We start from the raw sequence: 20,595 nt of genomic DNA, 5'->3' as shown, positions 1-20,595 counted from the left end.
AAGTGTAGGGAAGTTATTGCTAGGAGTTACGAGTATGCACTGCCAATAAGATTCTATCAAGAATATAAAACAAAGATAAAAAATAAGAGTATAGTATTTCCATTGTGTCTTTTGGATGGGGAAGAGATGTGTTTGCATGTGTGTTTGTTTGTTTTGTTTTGATTGTTTAAATTTTTTAATTAAACAGGTCTTCTGAATCAAACATTTTTTAATCAACACTTTTTAAGCCACATTTGTGTAATTAAATGGAGGTAAATCAGAGGTAACATATGGATGTCTCTATAATCTGTTTCCAAAATGAATTATAGCAAGATGATAGAAAACATAATACCAAAATCCAGGTGTTCTTCAAATGCATATAGAGGGAAAAAGTACTATAATTTACATGACATAGAAATACTTTAAATATTATTCTGAGGAGAATGCTTATCAAAAAATATTCAGAATGATACACAATTAAAACCCTTATTATTCAAAGAAGATTATAGTTGGAGAAAGTGATTTTAGTTGCATAGATCCAACTCAGCCATGACAATGCTTAGCACCCTCCTAGAACCTTACCACTTTGCCCTGCAGCCATTTTATTGCAAATTTCAACTCAGGTTTTCCTCCTACATTTTATTTATAAATTGCCTCATTCTGAAATGTCAAACTTTGCTAAAGAATATCATATAACTCTCCTTAATAGAATTCTACTTGGGCATGACAATAACACTCTAATTGAAACCTTATACATCTTCAGGAATTACTTCATTTATTTCTTTTTAATCTCTTTATGATTATTATTCTAAGCCTTTTGCATTGCCTTCTGTTATGTATTCACTAATATGTTTGTTAAACCAAAAATATTTGTTACTCACTATGTCAAACACTGTTCTATGCACAGTGACAAAAAAAAGCATTAAAAATGCATTTTTTGACTAGTTTATAATATATATTGTTATCCTACAAATTTGTCTTAGCATCAGCATAACAGATCCTGTTTTCAGATATTTTAGTTCAGTCCATCTGGAAGAGGGTCTAGGAAAAGTTCCTTAGTGATTCTGAGATATGGCCAATTTGGGAACCAAATATAGACAAGTAGAACATGTTTGAAACTTGAAAAAGACTCTTGAGAAACATCAGCTTGGAGATGCTTCTTGTAGCCATATGAAAGGGAAGGAACACTGAAAGAGGGTATAAAGGAAAAATAAACTATGTTAGGAGCACACATGTAAATTGGTCAGAAACTTGAGAAGAACAAAATATGAGGATGATAATCTGTAGCATGAAATGCTGTAGTTAGCAAGTTGAGAAAAAATAATTTTAGTCTCTATTTACTGACATCTTACAATGTACCAAACACTTTGCTAAGTGTCACAAACACCATGTTTAAAATACCACAGCTATATAGGAAAATAAAGTTCATAGACTTTAAATAACTTTTAGGACTTCAAGGTTCTGTGGTAGTAAAGCCACGTTTCAACTCTGTCTACTATACTTTCAATGTATTTATTATTTTAGCATTATTCTCCTCAAGGATTATCACCCATAATAGAAATGGTTTTTATATTCAAGATAAAGAAAAAATGATAGAGTGATGTTCCAAGAAAGAGTAAGGAATTAAGACCATAATAGAGAGTGGGTGTGGTGTCTCATGCCTGTAATTCCAGCACTTGGGGAGGCTGAAGCAGGTGGATTACTTGAGCCTGGGAGTTTGAGACTGCCTGGCCAACATTAATGAAACCCCATCTCTAGTGAAAATACAAAAATTAGCTGGGTGTGGTGGCACACACTTCTAGTCCCAGCTACTCGAGAGGCTGAAGCACGAAAATCACTTGAACCCCAGAGGCGAAGGTTGCAGTGAGCTGAGACCACACAACTGCACTCCTGCTTGGGCGAGGGAATGAGACTTTGTTGGAAAATAAATAAATAAATAAAGTAACATAGTAACAGAGGATCTTATTTAAGAAGGCCACTCTTTCCTCAGGAGCTTATGTGAGAGATACATGTGCAAAAATGTTTTCACAGGAGTAAAATGCATGCAAATTTAAAATATGCTTTCTAGAAAATAATACAGTGAAAACAAAGGACGAAGATGAAGCAAGATTTTGAGGCAATGAATTAGAAATTCAACTAAGGTAGTATTAAGGGGGAAATTTATAGCACTAAATGTTCATATCAGAAAGTTACAGAGATGTCAAATTAACAGCCTAACTTCAACACTGAAAGAATCAGAGATACAAGAACAAATAAACCTCAAAGCTACCAGAAGACAAGAAATAACAAAAATCAGAGCTGAACTGAAGGAAATCGAGACACAAAACATTAAAGAGATCAACAAATCTATGAGTTGTCTTTTGAAAAATCTAATATGCCACTAGCTAAACTAATGAAAAGAGAGACGATCCAAATAAACACATTTAGAAATGACAAAAGAAATGTTATTACTGACCCCACAGAAATGAGAACAACCATCAGAAACTACTATGAACAGTTTTTCACACACAAACTAGAAAGCCTAGAAGATACTGATAAATTCGTGGACGCATACACTCTCCTGAGACTGAGCTACGAAGAAACTGATTACCTGGACAGACCCAGTAACGAGTTCCGAAATTAAATCAGTAATAAATAGCCTACCAACAACAACAAAAAAAAACCCTGGGACCTTATGGGTTCATAGCTGAATTCTACCTGATGTACAAAGAAGAGCTGGTACTTTAGAAACTATTACAAAAAATTGAGGAGGAGGGACTCCTCAACTCAACCTGTGAGGTCAGCATCATCTTGCTATCAAAACCTGGCAGAGATGTAACAACAACAAAAGACTCAGGCCAGTAAACTTGGTAAACGTCAATGCAAAAATCAACAAAATACTTGCAAACCAAATCTAGCAGCACCATGGTTAAGTTAGGCTTCCCTCTAGGATGCAAAGTTTGGTCAGCATATGTAAATCAGTAAATGTGATTCATTACATAAATAAAACTAAAGACAACACATTATTTCAATAGATGCAGAAAATGCTTTTTAAAATTCATCACTTCATGTTAAAAACTCTCAATAAACTAGGTATTGAAAGAACATACTTCAAAATATAGCTTCCTATGACAAACCCCCGTCCAAAATTATACTGAATAGGCAAAAGTTGGAAGCATTCCCCTTGAAAATTTGTACAAGACAAGGATGCCCTCTCTTACCACTCCTATTCAACATACTATTGGACATCCTAGACAGAGCAGTCAGGCAAGAGAAATAAAGGAATCCAAATAAGAGAGGAAATCAAGCTATTTATGTTTGCAGGCAACATGATTCTATAGCAGAAAAACCCAGTAGTCGTGACCAAAAGCTCCTTCAGTGGATAAACTTAAGCAAAGTTGCAAAATAAAAAATGAATGTGCAGAAATCATTAACATTCCTATATACCAACAATAGTGATACTGAAAGGCATTATCAGAAAAGCAATCCTATTCACAATTGACACAAAAAGAATAAAATACTTGGGAATACAGCTAACAAGGGTGAAAGATCTCTACAATGAAAATTAAAATAGACTCCTCAAAGAAGACAAAACAAATGGAAAACATCCTTTTTTTTTTTTTTTTTTTTTGAGACGGAGTTTTGCTCTGTCACCCGGGCTGGAGTGCAGTGGCCGGATCTCAGCTCACTGCAAGCTCTGCCTCCCGGGTTTACGCCATTCTCCTGCCTCAGCCTCCCGAGTAGCTGGGACTACAGGCACCCACCACCTCGCCCGGCTAGTTTTTTGTATTTTTTAGTAGAAACGGGGTTTCACCATGTTAGCCAGGATGGTCTTGATCTCCTGACCTCGTGATCCACCCGTCTCGGCCTCCCAAAGTGCTGGGATTACAGGCTTGAGCCACCGCGCCCAGCCAAAACATCCTATTTTCATGGAAAGGAATAATCAGTTTCATTAAAATGGCCATACTGCCCAAAGCAATTTACAGATTCAGTGCTACTCCTATCAAATTACCAACAACATTCTTCATAGAACTAGAGAAAATTATTTTAAAATTCACATGGAACCAAGAAAGAGCCTGAGTAGCCAATGTAATCCTAAGCAAAAAGGACAAAGCTGTAGACATCATGCTACTGAACTTCAAAACAGAATACAAGGCTACAGTAACCAAAACAACATGGTACTGGTGCAAAAAAAAAGGCACATAGATCAGTTGAATATATAGACCAGAAATAAGGCTGCACAAATATGTCCATCTGATCTTTTACAAAACTGACAAAAGCAATGGGAAAAAGATTCCCTGTTGAATGAATGTTGCTGGAATGACTGGCTAACCATATGCAGAAGATGGAAACTGGACCCCTTCCTTACACCATATACAAAAGTCAACTTGAGATGGATTAAAGACTTAAATGTAAAAACCCAAGCTATAGAAACCCTGGAAGACAACCTAGGTAGTACCATCCTGGACATACGAAGCAACAAAGATTTCATGACAAAGACACCAAAAGCAATCGTAACAAAAGTAAAAATTGAGAAGCGGGATCTAGTTAAACTTAAGAGCTTCTTCACAACAAAAGAAACTATCAACAGAGTAAACAGGCAACTTACAGAATGGGAGAAAATATTTGCAAACTATGCATCTGACAAAGGGCTAACATCTGGCATTGATAAGGAACTTGAACACATTGACAAGAGGAAAATATGCAACCCCATTTAAAAAGTGGGCAAAGGACGTGAAGAAACAATTCTCAAAAGAAGACATACATGCAGTCAAAAAGCATATGGAAAAAACCTCAGTGTCAGTGATCATTAGATAAATGCAAACAAAAACCACAATGAGATGTTATCTCATACCTGTCAGAATGGCTGTTCTTAAAAAGTCAGTAACAGATGCTGGTGGGGTTGCAAAGAAAAGAGAACACTTGTACACTGTTGGCGGGAATGTAAATTAGTTCAACCATTGTGGACAGCAATGTAGCAATTCCTTGAATAGCTAAAAGTGGAACTATCATTCATTCCAGCATTCCCATTACTGTTATATAACATGACGAATATCAATCATTAATCCATAAAGACATATGCATGTGAATGTTCCTTGCAGTGTTATTGAAAATAGCAAAGATGTGGAATAAAACTAAATTTCCATCAGTGACACATTACATAAAATGTGGTACATATACACCATTGAATGCTATGCAGCCATAACAAAAAACGAGATCACGTCTTTTGCAGGAATGTGAATGGAGCTGGAGGCTATTATTCTTAGCAAATGAATGCAGGAACAGAAAACCAAATACCACATGTTCTCACTTGTAAATAGGAGCTAAATGATGAGAACTGATGAACACAAAGACGAAAACGGACACTGGGGTCTACTTTGTGGGGAGGGTGGAAGGAGGGAGAGAAGCAGAAAACCTAACTATTGGGTACTATGCTTAACACCTGGGTAACTGTGCAACAAATTCCTGTCACAGAAGTTTACCTATATAACCTTCACATGTACCCCTAAACCTAAAATAAAAGTTAAACAAAAATAATTTAAGGAAGTTCTAGTCAACCTTGTATCTTTTAAAAAATACAAGGTAGAGTGAAATTGCTGATTTGTTAGAGAATTTTGCTAGAGTATTCTGGGTGTTCCTGGTAAGACCCTATCTTTTATTGAGTCCACAGCTCTCAGACCTCCACTCCCAACCCCATATACATATTATATACCTGGAGTCTCCAGGAATCTCAGTCATGTCATCCATCATCCTTGTACTCTCATTTCCTCAGACGCTCATTTCCATTGTCACTTCATAGATGTTGTGATTACCAGTAAGTTAAACCACTTTCTAACAACACTGTATATTTTTTCAGCTCATGCACTCTAGTGTTTCAGCACCAACTATGTTTGGACTCCACCGGGATCTGCAATCCATTGTTCCTAACATGTTTTCTCTTTACCTATCATTATTTCTATGCTCATAATTACTGCCTTACTTGGGAATTCTATGACCTGGTATATAATTGATTTGATGCATATTCCCCAACTCCCTTCCTCCTTTCTCCCTTTATTATACATTCCACTTTGTGAAAAAAAATTCACATTAGCCAAACTTGTGTTTGCTTCATGGTTCTTCTCAGACAAACGTACACGGCTGGAGAAAAAATTAGACCATGCCACCTGGTCTCATTAAATGTAAGATCCCTACTGCAAGCGGCCCTTTAGTGTTTCTAGGCAAGCACACTGTATTCCCCTAGTACTTTTTATCTCCTATTCTTCTATATGATCATTTAATGTCTTTGCATCTCTACTCCAACATCCAGATGACTTTGCTTCCTATTTCCCTGATAAAAACCAACATAGACAATTTTTATAAACTTCCCACCACCACACCTATCTTGCATTTATACTCTGCTTGATTTGTCTCCAAAGCATTTACTGCCATCTAATATGCTACATGTTTTCCTTAAGAATTCTGTTTGTTATGCATTCTTCCCCCTCCTCTGCCATTATAAGTTTGAAAATAACAATGTTATTTTCTTATTTTGTTATTTTTGTTTTTGTAGTATCTACAGCAATGCCTGGCAAGTAAAACATGCAGTAAATTGTGTGTGTGTTTTGTTTAATGTTATGGGATAGATCTTACAATCTTCCTTTTACACATGTTGAAACTGAGGCTCTGACAATTTTAGTCATGTTCTCGGCACCACTTAGCAATTAAATAGTGGAGCCAGAATTCCAGCCCATGTCAGTCTAATATGAAGCTTAAGCATGTACCAAATTAAGTTGAAATTATTCATTCTAATAGTCTGAATTCTTGGGTTTGTGTCTCAGAATATCTTCCCAGGCTTATCTTGCTCTACCTTATTGCACACACTTACTCTTCAGTCAAACTGGAAACTTCCTGTCCTTCAGCATGTCCCGAGCTGGTCCTGCACAGTCACTCATGTGAACAGGCTTCTCTTCAGTGCCTAGAGCATGTTCCATCTTATGCCTATTGAAATCCTGCTTATTTTTCAGGATCTATATACTCTCTCTTTTGTTTTTTTCTAAGACGTTTCAACTGGAATTTTCTGTTCTCTGCTTTTTAACTCTTACCAATGTCAGACATCTATCTTAGAGCACTTATTTAAATTACAAAGTGGAGAGAGACATTGTATCCATGTCTTAAGTTCCTCCAGACTCCCTGGCAGATCATCAGCTCCTTTGAGTATGTGTTCATTTTTAAATATTCCATATAGCAACACCACTACACGATTTTCACTTGACAATTATAACAGTCTTGGAGCACTCACTGCCAAACATTGTTCTAAGCCATTACATATGTTAATTAATTCAATCCTCAAAATCCTGTGAGGACAGGTACTATTATTATCCCCAAATTTAGAATGAGAAAGCGAAGAACAGAAAACTTGTCAAAGTCACACAGTTAGTAATTATTTGAACTGAGACTTGAACCCAGACAGCCTGGCTCCAGAGGACTTGACTAAGAGATACTACCTTTTAGTTATTGCTAAATGCACCATAAACATTGGTTGAATACAGCAAGCTGAATAACAGTATCTTAAAAAAAAATTTATAAAAACACAGCAGGAAGACAAAAGGAATAAATGTCCCCTTGTGTTATCTGGCTGTTTGATGACAAAAGTAGGTTACTATACCACAAGCTGTTAGATATGTTGCCTATTAAGAAAAAATGTAAAGGATTCAGTAAGGCTAATTGTATGAAATCAAAACAGAATTTGCATTTCACATCACAAGATAAAAAATTTTTTGCGCCAATGCTAAATTTTCTAAACTTTGCTTTTGAGATTAAATACAAGACTTGATTGTTTAGAAATCAACTGTAAGTCTATTGTGAAGTCTCAAAATGGCCCAGCAAAAGGGCAAATATATCTGAATTTCCTAGTTGCATAATTACCTGTGTAAGTAGATGTGAAACTTCTCTTGCACAGTCTTCCCTCATCATCTGGATGGCCTCAGCAAACAGTTGTCATCCTCCCTTCAGACTTGCATGAGATGCACTGAGATTTTTATAAGTCACTGTTTAATCTTTGAGAATAAAAAACAACAAGATAAAATGAAATTATGCATAGGTATGGGTTTTTTGTTTTTGAAAGGAGAAGGTAGACATCATTTGAAAACTATGTAAAGAGCGATTTTCAAAGTATCTCTGTAAAGATACTATTTTTAACTTCTCACAAACAGAAATTTTATTATATTAAACTTATTTTAATAATTGTTATATATATGCATTGTAGGCAAAGTTTTGATTCAAAACAAAAGTGTTTTATAAAAATCATGAGCTAAGTAAATATTCAGCATTTTAATATTTTCCTTTATAACATTTTCTTTCAATTTCTTGGAAGAATGAAGAAAGGAATACATGTATTAAAAACTAAGTATGTTCAGTAAATCTAAATGCATTACTTTAAAAAAGGTATTATTTTTATATTTCATAAACATACGTATTCTTAGAGCAGATCACACTAGTGTATCTGCATGTCCTTCAGACTCTGCTGTTGAGCGTTTTCCTTTCAGGTCATTAGTTATGCCCTGCTCTTCTGCCATTTTGAATGGTCCAGTGGTAAATTTGTACAAGCTTTATTAAACCCAAGCAGTACACTGCAGATTTTGATGACCAGGCTTTCTGTAATGAGGCCTTTTAAATCTGAGGATTTAGAGGCACTCTCCAAATCCTCTCCATTAGTCTTTTTAAAGATACGAGCTACTTCAGAATAGTCAAATAAGAATATTATTATTAGAATATTGTCATGCAAGTCTTATTTGGCTATTCTGAAGTAGGCAACTCTAAGGTGCACTCTGTGAGCCTCAAGGAAATGAGAAATTCTCTTTAAGTATAATTCGCTCTTGGATATGACATCAGGGGCATTTCCTCTCTATCTCTGGGGCTGCATCTACCACCACTTAAGGCTACACTGAAGAAAACTGAAGAGGAATCCCACATCCTCCCCAAAGAGTCCTAAGACAGTAGCAAGCAGGGAAAACAGAACAGGAAGTTACTTGTCTGGAAGATCTGATGTGTAATCTATGCTTTTTTGTGTGTGCCAGACTAACAAGCAGTTAATAGCAAAATATTTTATAAAAGCTTTTTCTGAAATCTATGGCTATGTTTATCTCATTGTTGTTTTATCTGTTTTTGTTTAGAGTGTGCATTTAGTATCTGAAGTAAGGAGACTTTGATAGCTCACAAGGTACTACACATTTTCTACTAGCAAAACTAAATAAACAATTCCCTTGAGAATTACTGTGGATTATTTGCTGTAAGCTAAACTCCGTGTAATAATAATCACTGACACTTAGTTCTTACTTTCCTTGAGGCAATATTCTAAATTTTTTATATATTATCTAATTTAATCTGACAACAAATCCTAAAAAATAGAAACCTATTGTCTCCATTTTACAGATGACAGTTCTGCAATACAGCAGATTAAGTTAATTTTTCAAGATCATACAAGCAGCAAGTAGTGAAGTAAAGATTTGGACACAGGCTATTATTTTAGACATTTAGGAGAATGTCAAATTCTGTGGGCAGGTCATATAACCACTACATAATACCACTCTTCCCTCCAAATGTAAGTACACTGCTTTTCCACCTCATCAAAAAGTTTGTGATGATATCCTATAAATTATATCGTTAAAAGAACCATAAGAATTTGTATTAGACACTGACTTGAAACAAATTTACGTAAAAGATAATAGAAATATCTTAGTCTAGTCTTGGTTCTGCAATCAACATTTGTTTTTATAAATCTCTATAAAATTCCAGGGCATTTTGTTGCTATTGTGTTTTATTAGAATATTGTCATGAAATAAGCAATGATAAGCCTGATTCTCCTTCTAAAATCTGTTTTGCTTCTGATATGACAAGATAGAGCATGTCACAAACTGAAACCTTATCACTAAATATAATTTTCATGGTTATTACATTATCTCATCCTTAATTGTTTCAGAATTATGAGCATCAAATTTTCCTGGAACTTTAAATTTCCCATTTTGAAGCTGAATGTAAGTTACCATTATCTTTTAATGAAAAAAATTAATTAAGGGAAGGAAATTACACATTTTTCAAACCTCCCACCAGAAAACAAAAAGAGTTGTGGAAAGAAATGAAGAGATACATGGGTTCACTGATATTGAGTGAAAATACTCATACTTACTGCCATCCACATACATAAATTAATATAAAATAGAACACCATAAAGTCATTTAAAAACTGTAGTATTTATTGTGTTTTTGTGCATTTCTGCGCATTTCAAATATTAGCTCAAGCTCTATGGTACTAAGTTCTAAGGGCTTCATATTTATTAACTTATTTAATCTTCACAATTATCCATCACTATCTCCATTTTACATACAAAAAAATCAAGTCACAGAGAGTTTAAGTCATTTGTCTGAGGTTTCAAATGCATTCAGGTTTATTACTTAACCACTATGGTAATTCACTTCTGACAATCAACTAAATCAATCATTTTATTCATTCAAGATCAATGGAATCAGAAGTAAAAACATTTAAGGACTCTCCTGTGTGTTAGAGTCAGTAGGGAAAAGTGATAGATTTTTAAAAAGAAATACATTAAAAGTATATTGAAAAAATGTAGATTTCAATATATGTTTAGAAAAATATAGAGGAGTCTGATCATACATGAGAGAGAGAGAGAAGGCATAGATATTGGGCAGAAGGAAAAATATTGTGTACAATATTTGTGACTGACATGAGATATTTTTAAGGATAAATCTTAAGTCTTGAAGATTAGAACCCAAACCTTGTAAATAGTGCAATTCTGGTAAATTCCAGCTGAAATTAACCACATATACTATATTCTGAGAGAATAATTAAACAATGACAAAGACAAGAATAGCTCTTTTTTTGTTGTTTTAGTAGTTACTGATGATATTTAAGTATATTCAATGTTTCTACATTTTTCAGGGTCTATCTAACAGAATGAATTTTTTTTTTTTTTTTTTTTTTTTTGTAGAAATAAATAGGTAATGATCTGCTGTCAAGGGTATTGCTTTCCCTTGTTAGCAGCCTTGTACTGATGTAGAACAAAGTTGTCGGGATAGAAGGTTGCTTTGGTTGCTTGGTTTCCTCAGTTGGTAAGCCTAGGAAGGGTAGATGAAGACAGTTCACCCTAAAAGATGGTGAGTAATGACCATGAGTCACCAGAGTTGGAATTGGCCTTGGGCGTAAGCTTTGCTGAAGGGGAACAAAAAAAGTTTGAGGTCTGAGGAGTTAAAAAGCAGTCAGGAGTCACTGCTCACTTCCGGCAGGTGAGAAAGGAAAGAAGCATTTTGAGCTTATATTAGAGCCAGAACTAACATCATAACTTGAGAACAAAGGTTAAGGAGCATCCAGGTATCACACCTCAAGGTACAGCATAACTTTTCATCTTAAAAATCATGGGTTTATTGAGCCATACTATCTTCAGTAGGGTGATTTCAACATTAATAGGGCATGCTGAGTAAGGGAGGTTCAATGGTGAAGAAAACCTGTTCCTGTTCCTCACAGAATCTCTATTGCAGTAAAAAGATAGGCATCCTTATGTCTTTACATGAAATGAAGGTGAAAGAGTTATAAATAAGGTATAACATGCATTTGGGTATTCATAAGGATGAGATAAATTCCATTTGGGGGGAAAGTGGGTGATGGTGGTGGCTTCAGAGAAGGCATAGATATTGGGCCGGAAGGAAAATTCGATGCTTATTATTCAACTGACATTTATCACATTTTTTTTTACCTTAAGGTTTGTGAGTACATGTTAAGGTTTGTTATATAGGTAGACTCATGTCACGGGGGTTCATTGTATGGATTACTTAATCACCCATGTGCTAAGCCTAGTACCCAACAGTTATTTTTTCTGCTCCTCTCCTTCCATCCTCCACCCTCAAGTAGACCCCAGTGTCTGTCGTTGCCTTCTTTGTAACATATTATTTTGAATTAGTATATCTACCTGTATGCTTCTTCACTGAAGCTATTCGAAACTAGGGGGCTGGTTCTAGATCTTTAAGGAATCATCACACCATCTTCCACAATGTTAGAAGTAATTCACAATGGCAGACATGGAACCAACCCAATGTCTATCAATGATAGACTAGATAAAGAAAATATGGTACATACACACCATGGAATACTATGCAGCCATAAAAAGGAATGAGATCATGTCCTGTGCAGGCACATGGATGGAGCTGGAAGCCATTATCCTCAGCAAACTAACAAAGGAACGAAAAAACAAACATTGCATGTTCTCACTTGTAAGTTGGAGCTGAACGGTGAGAACACATGGACACAGGGAGGGGAACAACACACATTGGGGCCTTTGAGTGGGGCGTTACAGAGAGGGAGAACGTTAGGAAAAATATGTAATTCATGCTGGATTTAATACCTAGGTGATGGGTTGGTAGGTGCAGCAAACCACTATGGTACACATTTACCTATGTAAGAAAGCTGTACACCCTGAACATGTACCCCAGAAGTAAAAATTAAATTTAATTAAATGAAGGCTAAGATCCCTCCTTGTTTCCATGTCATCCCCACACCTAGCACATGTCTGCCATCCAATACTTACTTGTATTGTCAACACAGTTAAATAAATATGAGCTAGCTGCTGTGTTCTGTTCCCTAGAAGGAGGCAGGATTCTGCTGGAACTGGCTTCTGATTCCAGCTGAGGGGGACTAGATTCTCTAGAAAAAAGGGTGTGATAATGCAGAAGGATCTAAGTAGTAATAGTAAACCTAAAATGCAAACATCGCTTTTACCTGATTGGTTGTACTTTACAAAGAGAAGACAGAATACCATATTAACTTCCTAAAAATCTTTTCAAGACTAGATTGGGTAAAAGCCATCAAAGATAGAGCCTTGATTTCAACTCTGGTTCATTACTCTGCAGGCTTCCCCTTTGATTTGAGTTATATATATATACATACATACACACACATATACACATACACACTGATGATGTAAACACATCAGTATTTTATGCCTTCTTGGGGCTGCCAGTTGTCTACTATTAGACTTTTACAAAATCATTCAATTAGTATTTTTAATACTTGTAGAAGCAAGTTTATGGTTATGTTTGGAGTATTGAGACTTTTAATGTTACTTCCTTCTTTTGAATTGATAAATGGTTATATTGTTGTTATTTTAATCTGTTCAATAACAAATGAGTATTTTAAAACATTGTTTTACTAATATATAATATTTCTACATATTTATGGAAACGTGTAATAATGCATGTATACAATGTGTAATGATCAAATATAGCTCCCATATATGACTGGAAACACATCCTCAAAACTTACAAAGATTAGAAAACTAGAAGGGGACAAGGATCTATGTAACTTGGAAATCAGCATTTTTTTTTTTTTTTTTTTTTTTTTGAGACAGAGTCTTGCTCTGTCGCCCAGGCTGGAGTGCGGTGGCCGGATCTCAGCTCACTGCAAGCTCTGCCTCCCGGGTTTACGCCATTCTCCTGCGTCAGCCTCCCGAGTAGCTGGGTCTACAGGTGCCCGCCACCTCGCCTGGCTAGTTTTTTATAGGAAATCAGCATTTTTTATATTGAAGTAAGAGTTTATCTTTTCTTACAACTTCCTTTATTCTGAAAAGAAGCTCATTAGTTAACTCTCTTTGTCAAGTAGTTGGAAGTCAAGTGCCTATTCCTTGTTTTAAAGATGATTGCAGTCTTGGCATGTCATCAAAATGTAAATACTTCACCCTTACATTAAGCCCTTATTTAGAGACGTCAAAATTCCCTGGAGGGAGGAAGATAGTAGTGCTATATCAGAAATATTTTTAACGTATAGAGTTGGCTGAAGTTGTTTTATTAAAAATGGGCATTTCTAATCCTATCCACACCACCATCCTCAGTATCTCACCTCCAATTTAATGACAATTTAATTCTGACCTTAGGTAAAGTCCTCCTTTCTAAGAAGTACATTCTCTAATCCCCCAGACTAGCATAGATACCTTAGAACCTTCTGTACTCCCTTAGTTTCTTAAATACATCTTAAGGGCTAGACTGCAAATTGGCACCACATCACTTCTCCCACATACTGTTGTTAAGTATAGCACAAGGCCAGCCAAGATACAAAGGAGGAAAAACTCCTTGTCTTGAGGGGAAGGGTCACATACATGCTAGAACAATAGGAGGAATTATTGGTGTCCATATTTAGATATAATCTATATAAATGAGATTCTAATCTTTGAGATTAGAATCATACTTTTAATGTCAGCATGGCTTTTGTAATTTTCACACTTTTTTATTTACTAACTAGGATGTAGATACAGAGCAGACAAATAGTTTAATTCAACCAGCATTTGAGTTTCATCAGGCAAGGTAAACAAGTCTTGATAGGCAAAGAATTTAAAAGGTTTATGCAAAGAAGTTGTTAGAGCAGATGCAGAGCCAAGAAAAGAAACAGGAGAGATAGTGAATAATGAAAAACTGCATTTGAGGTTCTTTTGAAGAATTAATGGAATGGAAGTAATGGAGTTAGTGAGCTGGAATGTTATTGGGGTGATGAGAGGTCAGATTATAGAACTGTATAGTTATTGATGATAATAAATGTAGAAGGCAGAACATGGAAGCAGAAATACATTTTAAAAACAAGGCAGTATAATAACTGAGTACATGGTACAGTTGTAAAAATAAGCCTTAAATTTAGAACAAAGACAGTGATCATTGTAAGTTGAAATGGAATGGAAAGATTCCATGAGTGAGGTGAGAACTGAATGGAATCTTGGAGATAGGTAGGAATCAGCTAAAGAAGGATGCTGGAGAAGGCCTGGCTGACGTGCAGCACCATTCGCGTAGAGTGCTTCAGCTTAGTGCTTAAGCCCATGTTGGGCTTCCACACTGTCCAATAAGGAGTTGAGGATTTTATTTTTGTAAAGTAGGAATCACTGAAAACATTTTAGTAAGAAAGGGCTATTAAAATAATAGAGGAAGGTTAACTGACATGAGGAGTAGTATGAAAGATTGATGTAGTGGGACTGAAAGCTACCAGTTAAGATGCTAGTGGAATAACTCATTGTGATGAAGCATTTTTTAAAACATGCGTGTATTGGCTGTATAGAAATAAAAGATTTGCCATTTTATTGACATCTTTGATTGGTGAATCAGGCATAAAAAAAACAGAGGGCTCTTAGGAATTTTTTAAGCCTATGATGAAAAGCATGTGATCTGCTGATGACCCTGGAACAGTGAAAGGCTTTGGCGAGGTGCGGTGGCTAACGCCTGTCATCCCAGCATTTTGGGAGGCCGAGGTGCATGGATCACAAGGTCAGGAGTTCGAGACAAGCCTGGCCAAGATGGTGAAACCTCGTCTCTACTAAGAATACAAACAAAGCTGGTCATGGTGACAGGTGCCTGTAATCCCAACTATTTGGGAGGCTGAGGTGCAGAGAATTGCTTGAACCTGGGAGGTGGAGATTGCAGTGAGTGGAGATCCCCCCACTGCACTCCAACCTGGGTGACAGAGAGAGACTCTGTCTCAAAAGAAAAAAAAAAAAAAAAAAAAAGCCTTAATGTGGCCATTTTCTGTGGCGCCTCCTGCTGGTTTCACTATGTCTTATTGATCGTGATATTTTCTCCACAAAGTTCTTGAAGGCTGTTTTGAACATGTTTTGGAAGCTAATTGAGCAAAAATGAAAACATAACTTGGAGGATCTATGGAAACGGAATAAAGGTGGTAGCTATGGCAGTAGCTTCACCCACTTCAACCAAATGTTTGTCTCCACAATTGCTTTTCTAATAAGGGTATTGTCTCCAAAATACTTGTTTTTAAAGATGCAAGGTGCTGCAATTGTATTGAACCTGTGAGATTCAAATCAGCCTGGAGGGCAGTGAGGGGACAGAGGTTTCACAGTAACACAGCAGCCAATTAAGTGTTTACAAATTCTGGTTTATTGCGAGGCTTTCACACACCAACAATCATGCAAATATGTTTAACACAGAAGTAGTGATACAAAGGAGCAAGTAGCTCCAGAGACCAGCCTGCTGACTTATGAACTGGCAGGTCCAGTTTTCATAAGAGTGCCAGTTCACCCAACAGAAGGGCCTCGCTGCTTTTTTTTTTTTTTTCCCCCCAGCAGAGCTCTGGCTCCTGCAGCTGTAGGAAGGAGGCCTCACAGCTCTCATCGGCAGAAATGCTATAGGCTTCTCACTGTGATCAGTTCCTTTGTGGTGTCTGGAGTCCTCCACAGGAGTGTTCATGGCCATTATCTTCAGCTGTCTTTTAGAAAAGAATTTTGTGAGTACATAGTAGATGTATACATTTATGGGGTATGTGAGAAATTTTGATATGAGCATACAGTGTGTAATAATTATATCGGAGTCAGTGGAGTATCCATCACCTTAAACATCCTTTCTTTGCATTATAAACAATTATTTTAAAATGTGCAATAAATTATTGTTGACGGTAGTCGCCCTGTTGTGTTATCAAATACTAGGTCTTATTCATTCTATCTAACTGTATTTTGTAACCATTAACAATCCCATCACTTCACTTCACTTTCTTGCCAGACCTCAGGGGTACCTGGCCATGTTAGGTGTCATCGTGTCGTCTTAGTCCATGATAAGTGGATCACTCAGAGAGGTCAGACATTTCATGGAAGCTGAGTCATTTGTCATAAGTGACTCCATTTTGAGACATTCGGGATTACAAAACATTTTATATCATACTGATTTCACAACTCACATTACTAGATTCTTAATTTGCCTCAAAAAGAGACTTCTAAAAGGCATTTTGTTTTCCATACGTAGTTGTTTTTGATGATACCCAGCCAAAGAGGGTGTATCCCTATTTACATTGTTGATTATTACACTGATTTTTTTTTTTTTTTTTTTTGTCTGCTTCCTAATGGAATAATCCCTAATTACTACATCCAGCGCTGGGGCTGGGGAAAAGCTTCCTATACAATATCTATTTAAAAGTGGTGTAACCCATTGTGTTATAATAGAAAGTAAATTAAGTTGTCAACATCTTAGGTTCATTTATTTTTTTCTACATATTTTTACCTATACCTACTATGTATCAGGCATTGTTCTAAGATCCTGTCCTTATGAAACTTACCTTTTAGAAGAGTTTACCTTCTAAGGTATATGAGTTAAAGTATCTCCAGAAAAACAATCCCAATGAGGGATTTTTATAAGAATTCATCTTCCTGTAAAACATCAAGTAAATTATGTCCCAGTTCCTTCAGCTGTCTTTAACTCCTCTACTTTCATATTTTCTTACATATTTTCTCAATAGTAAAACTTGAGATACAAAATTTTAAAAAGTAGAAGGTATATGTTTATTTTGTACAGCAACATATAGACTATACTATTTCACCAATTTTGGTTAAAATTTCCTATGAATGCTGTGGACCATAGGAAGATTGAACAATGAAGATTAAATTTATTAACTCACAAAAATTGTTTGATACCTACTATGTGTTAGAAGTGATACTCAATAAAAACAATTAAATATTTATATTATGTTAGTAGACTAAACCAAATTTCTGGATGAATGGGAAGCCTACTGAAAAAGCTTCTTCCTCCCTCTCATCTTTATTGAGGTATAATTGACAAACATATTATACACGCTTAAGTTGCACAACTTGATGTATTGATATATACACTGTATATCACCAGAAACAAATTAACATATTCATTGCATATAGTTAGCATTGTTTGTGTGTGTGTAGAAAACACAAGATCCACCTGCTTAGTGGATTTCAGCTATACAATACAGTATTGTTAACTACAGTCAAGTTGCTGTACTTTAGATTTCCAGATCTTGCAGAACAAATTTTGTACACCTTGACCAACGTCTCCTCCTCCATCCTCACCCAGCCCCTGGCAACCACCATTCTGCTTGCTTCTATGAACTGAATAGCTCCTCTTTTTTTCTTTTTCTTTCTCTCTCTCTCTCCCTCCCTCCCTCCCTCCCTCCCTCCCTCTCTTTCTTTCTTTCTTTTTCATATGTAAATGCTGAAAATATCAGATTGGTAGATTTAAGATTTCTTTTGAGCGTGGGACAAAACACAGACACTTGGCTAGATGGAAAGCAGAACTCTTATTACTTGCGGCTTTCAACAAAGTTGCAGGGCTACCCAGGGGTTGCGTCTATAAACAGTGTAACAATAAGCTTACCTATGGTAAGTAGGGTGGGGTTAGCTAGGTTTCTCAGACTTACTGTGGATTGGCTAATTTGAATAATTTTGACAGGATCTGGAGCCTAGGAGCTGTTCCTTCTAGTGTGGAACCTAGGCCTGGGGCAATGAGGGCTGGTGTAGAGGAGCCCAGAATGTAAGGGTCTGATAAAGGAAGGGGTTGAAGTGTGAACTTCATCAGCTGCCGAAGAAGGGGAACAGATTCCACCAGTCAAGGCCTCGAAATGGGGTCAAGACAGCATTTTTAAACAACTGTGTTAGACGATTGTATCTAATGTGTTTAATCTATCTCTGTAAGATACAGTCTTCCTATATCCAAGAGCTAGCAGGGGTAAATTTATGACTTGTTTCAAGCTCAGGAAACAATACCAGTTAACCATGTATATGAGATCATAATTATTGAAGTGTGAAAACAATAGTAGAAGGGTACATTGACAGTGATATATCAAATTTTTTGGTTTTCTTAAACATACTGCACTAGGCCTATCTATATCTATATGTATCTGTATCTTATCTATAAAATAGAGACAATACCTACTCAAAGTGATTATGTATTAAATAAGATGATACAGCCTTACATATACGATATAGCCTTGTATACAGTTCTTCCTATCACCATTCACAATAAACAAATGGATCAGCAGTGGGGAATTACAAATTTTTTGATCACTTTGACCAAAATACATAAGAAAATCCTGAAAGTCTGGGAAATTAAGGAATTAAACAGCAATATTCTCAAGCACAGTGAACTTTATGCAAGTCTTATATTTTGACTAATAATGCCTTCTGTCCTCAAGTTTCAGAATAGTCTCCACGTTTTGCACTCTTACTCTTTTACTTTTGTCCAAGGGAAAAAACTCCTGTAACACACACACATATACACACATGCATGCACATACTCTTTCAACAAATCTTTCAAGGTCCAACTCAAGTCTTCTCTTACCATGAATTTCTTTACCACCTTCTCTCTCAATCAAGTTACTCTAAGTAACTTATAATATTACTCATATTTACTATTCTTCTGAAGCTCCTGTAATTATCTTCCAGTTTAAACATTCTTACAGTCCAAGGTGGAATACAAGTGTTATATTACTGTTGATAAATAATACATAACCGTGAAGCTAAACAATGTCTTTCTGACCAATGAATTAAGAAGACAGAACTACATTCCAGGTAGCTTGAAAAAGTGGATAGCTATCTAGACTCAGAATCAGAATTTATTTCTTGGTCTCTGTTTTTTCAATTTCTTTGTTTCTGGTCTCTGTTTTGCAATTTATTAGTTCTGAAACATAGGGAAAGCACTGAAAAAATAATCTAAGCATATGGGTTCTAATCTTTGGATTCTTTCCAAATAACTGTGTAATTTGAATAGATATTTTCTATGAGGCATAATTTATTCTATTTAAAGTTGGTGTAATTCCAAATTTCCCGTTTTACACAAGAGTTATGAAGATAAATTAATCCTTGAATTCAAAAACTATTTCCTGAGTCTGTCATGTAGATTAGTTACTCAACTAAGCCTGGAAGATAGAAGAAGTACAGTGTTTTACCAATTAGAAGATGCATCTTTTTCACTTTTTAACATCACTAAAATAAAATATCTTACCATCAGTGATGTCTAGTGATGACCATGAACTATATTTTCACAGCTTAAAATCTTGGAAATTGTGATGCTTCTTTGGTAAAATATATTTACACTCCTTTACTTCAAGTTTAGTTAAGGAAACATAGTTCATAGGACTAAACAGAAAACGTCTATGCAATATTGTTAGAGTGAGGAGTGGAAAAATACTGAATATCAGAGGTCAGAAAAGTCAGGAAACTCCCCTTAATGCTAAAACAACAAGGTTATTTGGAAAGCCCCTAGCAGGGCAAGCGGCCGTTTATGGTTTGGTCAAAGGGCGGGAACCAATGAACATCTGACTAATGTTTAACTTTAAATGTCAGCCAATTGTAAACCTACAACTGTAAAATCCCCAGTGACTCTGTAACTTGCTGTAACTTGTTTGTGTCTGACTATAAAAGACGGCTGAACACCGAGCTCAGGGTCTCTCCCTAGGATCGGATACCTAGCTTGAAGGAACCGAGTTCGAACTCGAAATAAAGCGATCCCTGCCACTTGGCTTTGTCTCTGGACTCTGGTGGTTGCTTTCGGGTCATCGCGGGTCTGGGCATTACAAGAGGATATAGAATATATTATGAGATCGTAGAAAAAGAAGCACACAAATTAGTTTAGGTGGTCTTAAGGGCTGAATTATGCCTCCCGACTTTTTCAAATCATATGTTGACGTCTTATCCCCAAGCACCTCAGAATGTGACTGAGTTTGCAGATAGAGCCTTTAAAGTGATGATTAAGATGGGGACATTAGGGTGGGCCCTGATCCAATCTGGTATCTTACAAGAGGGGGAAGTGTGGATACTTAGACACAGTGAGGAGGTGGCCACCTACAAGCTAAGCAGAGAGGTCTCAGAAG

The 20,595-nt window shown here is 36.1% G+C and overlaps 1 protein-coding gene and 1 long non-coding RNA gene across 2 annotated transcripts in view; both read left to right on the top strand.

Annotated features, from left to right (window-relative positions):
* The window catches only part of LOC108538902 (uncharacterized), a 69,283-nt gene extending 59,307 nt beyond the window's left edge, over positions 1-9,976 (top strand). The window contains exons 3-5 of the long non-coding RNA XR_001888223.1: positions 9,111-9,157; positions 9,370-9,538; positions 9,917-9,976. This is a non-coding gene — a long non-coding RNA (uncharacterized LOC108538902). The remainder of the gene's footprint in view (positions 1-9,110; positions 9,158-9,369; positions 9,539-9,916) is intronic.
* Positions 1-20,595, top strand: part of CNTN5 (contactin 5) — a 1,382,289-nt gene that overhangs the window by 744,255 nt on the left and 617,439 nt on the right. The window lies entirely within an intron of this gene.

The sequence above is a fragment of the Rhinopithecus bieti genome, unplaced genomic scaffold (assembly GCF_001698545.2).
Source record: "Rhinopithecus bieti isolate Rb0 unplaced genomic scaffold, ASM169854v2 scaffold_14936, whole genome shotgun sequence".
Classification (NCBI taxonomy): domain Eukaryota; kingdom Metazoa; phylum Chordata; class Mammalia; order Primates; family Cercopithecidae; genus Rhinopithecus; species Rhinopithecus bieti.
Note: the sequence above shows the minus strand (reverse complement) of the source record. Positions and strands in the feature narration are given on the sequence as shown.